We start from the raw sequence: 14,491 nt of genomic DNA, 5'->3' as shown, positions 1-14,491 counted from the left end.
TCTGGGTGGCCATCCTGAAAGAAAACGGGAAGAAAAGTAACCCATAAATAAGGATAAGAAAATAAATGAAGTATGGATGGGTTAATGCCAAATGATAAGGGTCTCATTTACATGGAAGCTTCAACATGTACGTGAAAAAATAATAGAAGCCATGGTATGCCAGTGGTACAAAATGTACAACAATGGGGAAGAGAGTGGGTAATGAAAGACAATGTAAGTTCATGTCAATGCAAAAGGAATACAGGTATCATAAAAGATTGACATTGACAGAAAAATAGCATCACCCAACATTGTAAAACAAGTCACTAAAAATTATACCAGAAAAGATGCAACAGTTAAATAAGAAAATCAACACCAAAGGAAAAATAAAAAATTTAGAAAAGAAAAGAAAAATATGCACTAATTTAAAATGCAATGAATGAAATATGCAAATAAATAAAATGAAAGATAAGAAGAATGAGAAGGGAAAGAAGTGAGTAAGAGAGGAGGGAGGGAAAAATTAGGATTGGGGGAAGAAAAGATAAGATATTTGGCAAATTAGGATTGAGCTGTGCGGCGCAAGCGACGCGGCCGCGTGGGGCACGCGTTCGCGTGATTGCGCTTTAATTCAGTCGACGCGGTCGCGTCGGTCACGTGGACGCGTGACTAAGGTTATGCTGCTGGTGCGAGGGCAGCCTCGCGCTCGCACAACTCTCTGTTCGAATTTTTATTTTTGCCAAATTTGGGGTGATGCGATCGCGTGGGGCATGCGATCGCGTGAGTGGGCTTCAGAAAGGAATGACGCGGACGCGTTGGCAACGCGGTCGCGTGATAGGGATTGTGCGTCCAGCATCAATCCAGCACCACTCTCGCACAATAATTTGTTGTGCACCCTTTTTACGTCGAAAATCAGGGCACGCGGCCGCGGGAGGCACGTGGTCGTGTGGGAGGCCATTATTCCCATGTGACACGGATGCGTCAGCGACGCGGTCGTGTGGGACAATTTGTGCCACTGGCACGCCTCCAGCCACGCTCCAGCGTGACTCTCTGTTCGTTTTTATTTTCTCCCCTCTCCTTCCGACGCGGACGCGTCGTTGATGCGGTCGCGTCGCGTGGCTTTTTTTTTTATGCAGGTATGTAATTATGCAGTAGGCAGTGCTAAAGGCAAATGTTATGAATAGCATCCAGGTTCAATAGAAATAAACAATATAAAATAAACAAAAACGAAATAAAATGGAAACAGAAACGATCATACTATGGTAGGTTGTTTCCCACCTAGCACTTTTAGTTAAAGTCCTTAAGTTGGACATTAGATGAGCTTCCTGCTATGGTGGCTTATGCTTGAATTCGTCCAGAAATCTCCACCAATGCTTGGAATGCCAATAGCCTCCGAGGTCCCAAACTAGGCATGTGAAGCTTCTGAGCAGCTTCAAACAGATTTTCAGGCTCCCGGGGTGATGAATATCAGAATATATTCCAGGATCCCAAACTTTGGTTCCAAATCCGCTTTCGTTTTGATCTATACTTTTCCATCCGGGCGGTTTGGAAATTAGATTCTCACCAAGATGACCAAACGTTTTTCGAGATCCATTCGATTGAACATGATACCAATCCGTGCACTTCGAGTTGAAGCGTGGAACCTTATTGAACCTTGTATACCAGCTTTGAGTGCGAGCCATTTCCCTTTTACTCTTAAAGCCGCAGAGAACTCTAAGCTGGCAATCTGTTTCAAGTAAACCGTATTCAAGTGGAAAAATAAAGATAAGAGTCAAGGATTTTACCCACTTGAAGTCTATGTTGGTTGGTAGTGGCCTTGGGATCAGTGTTTTTAGTGGTTCTCCAAGCTCTACTCCTTTGTGGTCTTCAGTGAATTCCTCCACTTCCTTGCAAACTTTTTCCGTTCCAGCCATGTCCTGGTCAAAGTCTTCCATATCTTCCTCATCACTTGAGTCATAAATAGGAGGTTGAGAAAAGTCGACCTCTGCATCATTTTCGTATTCACATGGGGAAGATTCTTCTGTCTCAGAGAATTCACTCGCGGCTGAAAGTTCATCACTAGGAGGACTTGACTGGTGACTATCATCATCAAAGAAACATGCGTCTTGAGTTACTCCGTCCAATTCTTCATAAGATATCCGCATTGGAGGTTGTGCAACATCCTTTTTAGCGTCAGTTGTAACATCCTTGACGGGGTCTTCCATGACTCTGTATTTCCATGGAGGTTCAGCATCTCCTAAATCTTCAACCAACTCTTCTTCTTCTATAATGACAGCGTCCTCTACTTGTTCCAGTACGAAGTTATGCTCTATGCTGTCCACTGGAGCTTCTCGTGTCTTCTCCACAACACATTCTTTATTAGATTCTCCACATGAAATCATGGGAGTCTGTTGAGTGTCCAAACGTCTGAAAGATAATTGATTTATTGCTTGCTCTAGTTCATGAAGGGTTGCATTAAATCAGTTTACTGATTCTTCGAGGCGAACCTGTGATTCTGGCTTTGATGGATATGGGCATGGTGTATGGGGGAGTGGTGGTTCTTGGGAGTAATTGGATTGGCATTGGGGTGGATAAGGATCATATGGTAGTGAATGGTGAAAAGAAGCTTGTGAGTATGGTGGATTGAGGTTGTGTTGAAAGGATGGTCTCTGAGCACAGGGTGGGGCTTGTTGGTAGCTACAAGGCGGTCCACCAAATCTATCAGTTGGGCATGCATTGTAAAATGGTCTTTGTCCGTGATATCTAGGAGGATGTTGTTGCCTAAAGGGTTGATCAGATCCTCGTGGCTCCATCCATCTTTGATTGCTTAGACCTTGATGCATAGTCCTGTTATAGCTTCCATTCCTTGCAACAAAATTAGAACCAAACTCAAAGCGAGAGGGGTGATAATTCATAATAGCTATCAAAAATAAGAGGGAAGAGAGAAAACAAATAAACAAGTAAAAGAAAAAATATATTTTTTTTCTTTATAAAAAATATTTACAATAACCAATAATAAGGCACACGTTTGCAGTTCCCCGGCAACGGCGCCATTTTGATGAGAGAACTTTTGCGTGGTCTAGAATTCAGAATAAATTTCCGTTGCAAGTATAGCTTCTAAACCAACAAAAGTCCTTTCATACAAACATTTTGGTTGTCACAAGAAACAAACCCCTAAATAAATTGATAACCGAAGTATTTAAACCGCGGGTCATCTTCTCAAGGAATTGCAGGGAAGTATGTTCTTATTATTGGTTATGGAGATTGTAAATTAGGGTTTTGAGAATGAGGAATGAATATGGCAATTAATTTAAATAGCAATTAAAATAAATAAATACTGTAAAGCAAACCTTTTGGCAAGGTATGAGAAATTAGAAGTCCAGACTTAATTACCCTTATCAACAATAATGAAAGTTAAATCTTAATTCCACTTAGTTAACCTTTACTAAAGTAAAGGAAAGTCAAGGGACTAGTTAGTTTGACCTTCGAATCCTATTTATTTCCTAAGAAAAGGTTGGGATTATTGAAGTCAGTTCAATTAGCAAAGATAACAGTTATCAATTATGTTGAGCTAAGATAACTCCTGAGTTACTGATTCCTTAACCAAGACCAAAAGGGAATAAAATCTACTTGAATGAAAATAATTTGGATAGAGCACAAGTATCAATAACATAAATTAGAGGAAACAATCATAAGTCTGAAATACCTCAAATTATATCAAATAGGAAGTTAGATTGAACATAGAAATCCATAAGCCAAATTGGCAACATCAGATAATCAACTAAAGTGATAAATAAAAGTGAAAAATAAATAAAAGAACATTGAACCTGTAATTGAAGAAGATGAAAATATTCCCAAGTCCTTTAAGAGGAATCCTAATTCTAATCCTAAGAGAGAAGAGAGAGCCTCTCTATCTAAAAACTACATCTAAAACCTAAATTGTGAATTATGAAAGTATCATTATGAATGGATGCAATCCCTCTACTTTATGGCCTCTAATATAAGTTTTCTGGGCCAAAAACTGGGTCGAAAACAGCCCAGAAATCGCTGGAGAAGAAATCTGCCACGTTGGTTTTTCGTCACTGCGACGTGGCCGCATGGATCACGCGATCGCGTCGCCTAGCGCCAGGGCAACTATGGCATATTATATATCAAATCGAAGCCCCGGACGTTAGCTAAACAACGCAACTGAAACCGCGTCATTTGGACCTCTGTAGCAAAAGTTATAATCATTTGAGTGCGAAGAGGTCAGGCTGGACGGCTTTGCAGTTCCTTCAACTTCTTGTATTCCTTCCACTTTTGCATGCTTCCTTTCCATCCTCTAAACCATTCCTGCCCTGTAATCCCTGAAATCACTTAACACACCTATCAAGGCATCTAATGATAATAAGAGAGGATTAAACATAGGGAACTTAAGGCCAAAGAAGCATATTTTCAATCAAAGCACAATATTAGGAAGGCAAATGTAAAACCATGCAAATAGTATGAATAAATGGGTAAAGAGTTGATAAAATCCACTCAATTGAGCACAAGATAAACTATGAAATAGTGGTTTATCAAGGTCACCTTAATAAAAGTATTGGACCCCGTCGCGAAGCTCCAATATGTCGGGATGAGGCGCTGCCCTTCTAACGATAACCAAAAGGGGTGGCGACCTTTGACTGGGCGCACTTTAAAGTACTTGTCCTTGAACCGATGGTAAGAGTCCTCGAACAAACCAAAAATCCTCTGACCTTGGGCAAATCGGAAGGACATGAACCCCTTCCTCGCCTTCCCTTCTTTGGAAGGATTCGTGAGGTTGAAGAGATAAAGAAAAACGTCAACCGACACCGGCAGCTCCAAGTATTCACAGACCATCTCGAAACAGCGGATGGAAGCCCAACTGTTCGGATGCAACTGCGATGGCGCCACAGAAATCCGGTTTAGGAGCGACATTTGAAAGGAAGAAAAAGGAATGCAAACCCCCAATTGGGTAAACATCGCCTTATAGAACCAGATCCAGTCGGCAACTTGATGAGCGGATAATTTGTATACTTTTTGGCATTGTTTTTAGTATGTTTTTGTTATGATATAGTTAGTTTTTAGTATATTTTTATTAGTTTTTAGTTAAAATTCACTTTTCTGGACTTTACTATGAGTTTGTGTGTTTTTCTGTGATTTCAGGTATTTTCTGGCTGAAATTGAGGGACCTGAGCAGAAATCTGATTCAGAGACCAAAAAGGACTGCAGATGCTGTTGGATTCTGACCTCCATGCACTCGAAGTGGATTTTCTGGAGCTACAGAAGCCCAATTGGCGCGCTCTCAACGGCGTTGGAAAGTAGACATCCTGGGCTTTCCAGCAATATATGATAGTCCATACTTTGCCCAAGATTTGATGGCCCAAACCGGCGTTCAACGTCACCTCAAGAAATCCCAGCGTTAAACGCTGGAACTGGCACCCAAATGGGAGTTAAACGCCCAAACTGGCACTAAAGCTGGCGTTTAACTCCAAGAAGAGTCTCTGCACGAAAAATGCTTCACTGCTCAGCCCAAGCACACACCAAGTGGGCCCGGAAGTGGATTTTTATGTCATTTACTCATTTCTGTACACCTTAGGTTACTAGTTTTCTATAAGTAGGACCTTTGACTATTGTATTAGAAATCTTTGGATCTTTATATCTTTTGATCACTTTAGATCTTAGATCATTGGGAGGCTGGCCATTCGGCCATGCCTAGACCTTATGCTTATGTATTTTCAACGGTGGAGCTTCTACACACCATAGATTAAGGTGTGGAGCTCTGCTGTACCTCGAGTATTAATGCAATTACTATTGTTCTTCCATTCAATTCCGCTTGTTCTTTATCCAAGATATCACTTGTTCTTCAACTTGATGAAGGTGATGATTGACGCCCATCACCATTCTCACCCATGAACAAAGTGACTGACAACCACTCTTGTTCTACAAGCATTTGAGGCTTGGTGAATATCTCTTGGATTCCTGATTGCACGATGCATGGTTGATCGCCTGACAACCGAGTGCTCGCCTGACAAACGAGCCAGCCATTCCATGAAGTCAGAATCTTCGTGGTATAGGCAAGAATTGATGGCAGCATTCAAGAGAATCTGGAAGGTCTAACCTTGTCTGTGGTATTCTGAGGAGGATTCAATGACTGAATGACTGTGACGTGCTTCAAACCTGTAACCTACCGGGCGTTAGTGACAGACGCAAAAGAATCACTGGATTCTATTCCGGTAGGGGAGGGAACCACACCGGTGATTGGCAGCACTGTGACAGAGTGTGTGCATTAGCTTTCACTGCGAGGATGGGAGGTAGCTGCTGACAACAGTGAAACCCTACACGAGCTTGCCATGGAAAGGAGGAAGAAGGATTGGATGAAGGCAGTAGGAAAGCAGAGAGACGGAAGGGAAGGCATCTTCATGCGCTTATCTGAAGTTCCTACCAATGAATTACATAAGTATCTCTATCTTTATCTTTATGTTATTTTCGTTCATCACCATTATCATTTGAGTTTGCCTGACTAAGATTTACAAGATGACCATAGCTTGCTTCAATACTAACAATCTTCGTGGGATCGACCCTTACTCACGTAAGGTTTATTACTTGGACGACCCAGTGCACTTGCTGGTTAGTTGTGCGAAGTTGTGTAATGCCATGGTATTGAGCTACCACGTTTTTTTGGAGCCATTACCGGGGATTATGAGAGTTGTGAAAAAGTATTGTTCACAATTTCGCCCACCAAGTTTTTGGCGCCGTTGCCGGGGATTGTTCTAGTTTTGAGCAAGCCTTTTGTCCGGTAACATTAATGCCAAAATCCGGCAACAGTACCAAGTTTTTGGCGCCGTTGTCGGGGATTGTTCAAGTTTTGAGCAAGCTTTGGTAACATCAGTGCCAAGATCCGGCAACAACATCAAGTTTTGGTGTTATTGCCCGGGATTGTTTAGGCTGGACAACTGACGGCAACAACATCTTTTTTTTTCAAAATTCTTGAAGATGAGTTCTAGAGTTTCATGATGATTTGTTGAAATCTGGCTGACTGAAAAGCCATGTCTAATCTCATTGGACCGAGGTTTCAACTTATCACCACAGGAGCTTGTTGATTTCTATCAATCTTGCTCTTGGAGCAGTGATCTGCTAAGGCTTGGCTGGCCTCTGGCCATGTCTAGTGTTTTGGACCGAAGCTTTCTTTGAAAGCTTGGCTGGCTGTGAAGCCATGTCTAATTCCTAGACCGGAGTCTTAGACTAGCATTGCACTGATTCCTGGAATTCTCATTGAGAATTTTGATATCTTTTTCCATTTTATTTTCGAAAAACACAAAAAAAAAATTTTAAAAATCATAAAATCCAAAAATATTTCTTGTTTGAGTCTAGAGTCTCATCATAAGTTTGGTGTCAATTGCATGCATTCATATATCTTGGTGATCTTCAAGATGTTCTTGATGATTTACTTGCTCTGATCTTTGAATTCTATTGACTTGAATGTCTAGTGTGTCTCATTTGCATTTTCATCCTGTTAGTGTCAGTAGCATACAAACTGCTAAGTTTGGTGTCTTGCATGCATTGTTATTTGATTCTTGTTGCATTTTGATTTTTCCTTATTATTAAAAATCCAAAAATATTTTTAATTTGTGTCTTTTCAAGTCAATTATACAGAGAATTGAAGATTCAGAACACACAGCAGAGGAATTGCACAGAAAAAGCTGGGCGTTCAAAACGCCCAGTGAAGAAGGACAGACTGGCGTTTAAACGCCAGCCAGGGTACCTGGTTGGGCGTTTAACGCCCAAAAGGGTAGCATTTTGGGCGTTAAACGCCAGAATGGATACCATTCTGGGCGTTTAACGCCAGGATGGCTAGGGGAGGAAGATTTTGTTTCCAAATCAGATTTTTTTAAGTTTTCAAAATCTTTTCAAAATCAAATCTTTTTCAAATCAATTTTTCAATCAAATCTTTTTCAAAATTAACTTCTTTCCTTTTTCAAAGAAACTTACTATCAATTAATGATTTGATTCAACATTTCAAGTATGTTGCCTTTTCTGTTGAGAAAGGTTTTATGTTTGAATCATATCTTTTCTTGTTAGGCAAGTCATTAATTTTAAAATCATATCTTTTCAAAATGTTTTCAAATCATATCTTTTAAAATTGTTTTCAAATCATATCTTTTTAATCACATTTTTTTTTCAAATTAAGTTTTCAATCAAATCTTTTTGATTTCTAATTTCAAAATCTTTTTCAAAAATCACTTGATCTCTTTTCCATTTTCATTTTCGAAAATTAAGTAATGTTTTTCAAAAATGTTTTCAAAATTTTTCACTTAATTTTCGAAAATGACTTCCCTCCTTCACACATCCTTCTATTTATGGACTAACACTATCCTTTAATGCAAAATTCGAACTCCATTCTCTCTGATAAATTCGAATTTTCCACTTCTGTCTTCTACTCTTCTTTTCCTCTGACATCTAAAGGAATCTCTGTACTGTGACATAGAGGATTCCACATCTTCTTGTTCCCTTCTCTTTCTTATGAGCAGGAGCAAAGACAAAGGCATTCTTGTTGAGGCTGATCCTGAACCTGAAAGGACCTTGAAGAGAAAGCTAAAAGAAGCCAAAACACAACTCTCTTTAGAGCACCTGGACGAATTCTTCAAGGAAGAAGAACAAATGGCAGCCGAAAACAACAACAATGCCAACAATGCAAGGAAGGTGCTTGGTGACTTTACTGCACCTACTCCCGACTTCTATGGGAGAAGCATCTCTATCCCTTCCATTGGAGCAAACAACTTTGAGCTTAAGCCTCAATTAGTTTCTCTAATGCAACAGAATTGCAAGTTCCATGGACTTCCATTGGAAGATCCTCATCAGTTTTTAGCTGAATTCTTGCAAATCTGTGACACAGTCAAGACTAATGGGGTAGACCCTGAGGTCTATAGACTGATGCTATTCCCTTTTGCTGTAAGAGACAGGGCTAGAACATGGTTGGACTCTCAACCTAAAGAAAGCCTGGACTCTTGGGAAAAGCTAGTCAATGCCTTCTTGGCAAAGTTCTTTCCACCTCAAAAATTGAGTAAGCTTAGAGTGGAAGTCCAAACCTTCAGACAGAAGGAAGGAGAATCCCTCTATGAAGCTTGGGAAAGATACAAACAATTGATCAGAAAGTGTCCCACTGATATGCTTTCTGAATGGAGCATCATAGGTATTTTCTATGATGGTCTCTCTGAACTGTCCAAGATGTCCTTGGATAGCTCTTCTGGAGGATCTCTTCATCTGAAGAAGACGCCTACTGAGGCTCAAGAACTGATTGAAATGGTTGCAAATAACCAATTCATGTACACTTCTGAAAGAAATCCTGTGAACAATGGGACTAGTCAGAAGAAAGGAGTTCTTGAGATTGACACTCTGAATGCCATATTGGCTCAGAACAAAATATTGACCCAACAAATCAATATGATTTCTCAAAGTCTGTCTGGAATGCAAAATGCACCAAGCAGTACTAAGGAAGCTTCATCTGAGGAAGAAGCTTATGATCCTGAGAACCCTTCAATGGAAGAGGTGAATTACATGGGAGAATCCTATGGAAACACCTACAATCCTTCATGGAGGAATCATCCAAATCTTTCATGGAAGGATCAACATAGACCTCAACAAGGTTTCAATAACAATAATGGTGGAAGAAATAGGTTTGGCAATAGCAAGCCTTTTCCATCATCTTCTCAGCAACAGACAGAGAGTTCTAAGCAGAATAATTCTGACTTGGCAACCATGGTCTCTGATCTAATCAAAACCACTCAAAGTTTCATGACTGAAACTAGATCTTCCATTAGGAATTTGGAAGGACAAGTGGGTCAGCTGAGCAAGAAAATTACTGAACTTCCTCCAAGCACTCTCCCAAGCAATACTGAAGAAAATCCAAAAGGAGAGTGCAAGGCCATCAACATGGCCGAATTCTGGGAGGAAGGAGAGGCAGTGAACGCCACTGAGGAAGGCCTCACTGGACGCCCACTGACCTCCAATGAGTTCCTCAATGAGGAACCATGGGAATTTGAGGCTCAAGATGAGACCATAGAGATTCCATTGGACTTACTTCTGCCATTCATGAGCTCTGATGAGTATTCTTCCTCTGAAGAGGATGAGTATGTCACTGAGGAGCAAGTTGCTAAATACCTTGGAGCAATCATGAAGCTAAATGACAAGTTATTTGGAAATGAGACTTGGGAGGATGAACCCCCTTTGCTCACCAAAGAACTGGATGACTTGTCTAAGCAGAAACTGCCTCAAAAGAGGCAGGATCCTGGGAAGTTTTCTATACCTTGTACCATAGGTACCATGACCTTCAAGAAGGCCTTGTGTGACTTAGGATCAAGTGTAAACCTCATGCCCCTCTCTGTAATGGAGAAATTAGGGATCTATGAGGTACAAGCTGCAAAAATCTCACTAGAGATGGCAGACAACTCAAGAAAACAAGCCTATGGACTTGTAGAGGATGTTCTGGTTAAGGTTGAAGACCATTACATCCCTACTGATTTCATAGTCCTAGAGACTGGGAAATGCATGGATGAATCCATCATCCTTGGCAGACCCTTCCTAGCCACAGCAAAGGCTGTGATTGATGTTGATAGAGGAGAGTTGATCATTCAAGTGGATGAAGAATCCTTGGTGTTTAAGGCCCAAGGATATCCCTCTGTCTTCATGGAGAGGAAGCATGAAGAGCTTCTCTCAAAACAGAGCCAAACTGAGCCCCCACAGTCAAACTCTAAGTTTGGTGTTGGGAGGCCACAACCAAACTCTAAGTTTGGTGTTGAACCCCCACATTCAAACTCTAAGTTTGGTGTTGGGAAGGTCCAACACGGTTCTGAGCATTTCTGAGGCTCCATGAGAGTCCTCTGTCAAGCTAATGACATTAAAGAAGCGCTTGTTGGGAGGCAACCCAATGTTTTATACTTAATTATTTTCTTTTGTTATTTTATCTTTTTTGTAGGTTGATGATCATAAGAAGTCATAAAAACAATGAAAAAAACAAAAACAAAATGAAAAACAGGAAGAAAAACAGCACACCCTGGAGGAAGATGCTGCTGGCGTTCAAACGCCAGTAAGCCTAGCAGTTGGGCGTTTAACGCCCAGTCTGGCACCCTTCTGGGCGTTTAACGCCAGAAAGGGGCACCAGACTGGCGTTAAACGCCAGTAAAGGGCAAGAACCTGGCGTTAAACGCCAGGAATGGGCATCAGCCCGGCGTTTAACGCCAGAAATGGCTCAAAACGTGGATTTTGATGTCATTTGGTGCAGGGATGCCTTTTCCTTGACACTACAGGATCTGTGGACCCCACAGGACCCTACCATCACTCTCTCTCTTCTTCCCCCATTCACCAATCACCTCAACACCTCTTCCCCAAAAACCCCTCACCTATCAAATCCTATCCTTCTCTTCACCACTCACATCCATCCTTCATAAATCCCCACCAACCTCACCCTTCAAATTCAAACCACTATCCCTCCCAAACCCACCCATAATGGCCGAACCATTCATCCCCTCTCTCCTATATATACCCCTCTTCAACCCTTCATTTTCACACAACCTAAACACCACTTCTCTCCCTCTTTGGCCGAATACACCACCATCCCCCTCTTCCTCATTTCTTCTTCTTCTACTCTCTTCTTTCTTCTTTTGCTCGAGGACGAGCAAACATTTTAAGTTTGGTGTGGTAAAAGCGCTGCTTTTTCGTTTTTCCATAACCATTATGGCATCCAAGGCCGGAGAAACCTCTAAGAAGAGGAAAGGGAAAGCAAAAGCTTCCACCTCCGAGTCATGGGAGATGGATAGATTCCTCTCAAGAGTGCATCAAGTCCACTTCTATGAAGTTGTGGCCTTGAAGAAGGTGATCCCCGAGGTCCCTTTTTCACTCAAAAAGGGTGAATATCCGGAGATCCGCCATGAGATCCGAAGAAGAGGTTGGGAAGTTCTTACCAACCCCATTCAACAAGTCGGACTCTTGATGGTTCAAGAGTTCTATGCCAATGCATGGATCACCAAGAACCATGACCAAAGTGTGAACCCGAATCCAAAGAACTACCTTACTATGGTTCGGGGGAAATACTTGGATTTTAGTCCGGAGAGTGTGAGGGTGGCGTTCAACTTGCCTATGATGCAAGGTGATGAACATCCTTACACTAGAAGGGTCAACTTTGATCAAAGGTTGGACCAAGTCCTCACAGTCATATGTGAAGAGGGCGCACAATGGAAGCAAGATTCAAGAGGAAAGCCGATCCAATTGAGAAGGCATGACCTCAAACCCGTGGCTAGAGGATGGTTAGAGTTCATACAACGCTCAATCATTCCCACTAGCAACCGGTCCGAAGTTACCATAGACCGGGCCATCATGATTCATAGCATCATGATTGGAGAAGAAATAGAAGTTCATGAGGTTATAGCCCAAGAACTCTATAAGGTGGCGGACAAGACCTCCACCTTAGCAAGGTTAGCCTTTCCTCATCTCATTTGTCACCTCTGTTATTCAGTTGGAGTTGACATAGAGGGAGACATCCCCATTGATGAGGACAAACCCATCACCAAGAAAAGGATGGAGTACACAAGGGATCCCACTCATCATGAAATCCCTGAAATTCCTCAAGGGATGAATTTTCCTCCACAAAACTATTGGGAGCAACTACACACCTCCCTAGGAGAGTTGAGTTAACATGGGACAACTAAGGGTGGAGCATCAAGAACACTCCATCATCCTTCATGAAATTAGAGAAGATCAAAGAATCATGAGGGAGGAGCAACAAAGACAAGGAAGAGACATTGAGGAGCTCAAACACTCCATAGGATCTTCAAGAGCAAGAAAGAGCCGCCATCACTAAGGTGGACCCGTTCTTTGATTTCCTTGTTATTTGTTCTTCTGTTTTTCGAATTTTATGCTTATGTTTATCCATGTTTGTGTCTTATGATCATTAGTGTCTTAGTGTCTATGCCTTAAAGTTATGAATGTCCTATGAATCCATCACCTTTCTTGAATAAAAATGTGCTTAATTGAAAAGGAAGAATTGCATGAATTTTGAATTTTATAACAGTTAATTATTTTGATGTGGTGGCAATATTTTTGTTCTCTGAATGTATGCTTAAACAGTGCATATGTATCTTGAATTTGTGGTTCATGAATGTTGGCTCTTGAAAGAATGATGAAAAAGGAGACATGTTATTGAGGATCTGAAAAATCAATAAAATGATTCTTGAAGCAAGAAAAAGCATTTCAAAAAAAAAAAACCGAAAAAAAAAGAAGAAAAAAAAATAATAGAGAAATAAGAGTTGTGATCCAAGGCAAATAAGAGTGTGCTTAAGAACCCTGGACACCTCTAATTGGGGACTTTAGCAAAGCTGAGTCACAATCTGAAAAGGTTCACCCAATTATGTGTCTGTGGCATGTATGTATCCGGTGGTAATACTGGAAGACAGAGTGCTTTGGGCCACAGCCAAGACTCAATAAATAGCTATGTTCAAGAATCATCATACTTTACTAAGAGAATCATTAGCACTATCTGGACTCTGAGTTCCTAAAGAAGCCAACCATTCTGAATTTCAAGGGATAGATTGGGATGCCAAAACTGTTCAGAGGCAAAAAGTTAAAAACCCCGCTCATCTAATTAATACTGATCTTCATAGATGTTTTTGGAATTCATTGCATATTCTTTTCTTTTTATCTTATTTGATTTTCAGTTGCTTGAGGACAAGCAACAATTTAAGTTTGGTGTTGTGATGAGCGGATAATTTGTATACTTTTTGGCATTGTTTTTAGTATGTTTTTGTTATGATATAGTTAGTTTTTAGTATATTTTTATTAGTTTTTAGTTAAAATTCACTTTTCTGGACTTTACTATGAGTTTGTGTGTTTTTCTGTGATTTCAGGTATTTTCTGGCTGAAATTGAGGGACCTGAGCAGAAATCTGATTCAGAGACCAAAAAGGACTGCAGATGCTGTTGGATTCTGACCTCCCTGCACTCGAAGTGGATTTTCTGGAGCTACAGAAGCCCAATTGGCGCGCTCTCAACGGCGTTGGAAAGTAGACATCCTGGGCTTTCCAGCAATATATGATAGTCCATACTTTGCCCAAGATTTGATGGCCCAAACCGGCGTTCAAAGTCACCTCAAGAAATCCCAGCGTTAAACGCTGGAACTGGCACCCAAATGGGAGTTAAACGCCCAAACTGGCACTAAAGCTGGCGTTTAACTCCAAGAAGAGTCTCTGCACGAAAAATGCTTCACTGCTCATCCCAAGCACACACCAAGTGGGCCCGGAAGTGGATTTTTATGTCATTTACTCATTTCTGTACACCTTAGGTTACTAGTTTTCTATAAGTAGGACCTTTGACTATTGTATTAGAAATCTTTGGATCTTTATATCTTTTGATCACTTTAGATCTTAGATCATTGGGAGGCTGGCCATTCGGCCATGCCTAGACCTTATGCTTATGTATTTTCAACGGTGGAGCTTCTACACACCATAGATTAATGCAATTACTATTGTTCTTCCATTCAATTCCGCTTA

General features: G+C 41.0%; 1 non-coding gene across 1 annotated transcript; it reads right to left on the bottom strand.

Annotated features, from left to right (window-relative positions):
* Nucleotides 1-9,018: 9,018 nt before the first annotated feature.
* LOC112764940 (small nucleolar RNA R71) lies at nucleotides 9,019-9,126 on the bottom strand. Its single transcript, XR_003183412.1, has one exon. It is a non-coding gene; the product is annotated as a small nucleolar RNA R71 (small nucleolar RNA).
* Nucleotides 9,127-14,491: the final 5,365 nt, after the last annotated feature.

Source organism: Arachis hypogaea, chromosome 2 (genome assembly GCF_003086295.3).
Source record: "Arachis hypogaea cultivar Tifrunner chromosome 2, arahy.Tifrunner.gnm2.J5K5, whole genome shotgun sequence".
Taxonomy (NCBI): domain Eukaryota; kingdom Viridiplantae; phylum Streptophyta; class Magnoliopsida; order Fabales; family Fabaceae; genus Arachis; species Arachis hypogaea.
Note: the sequence above shows the minus strand (reverse complement) of the source record. Positions and strands in the feature narration are given on the sequence as shown.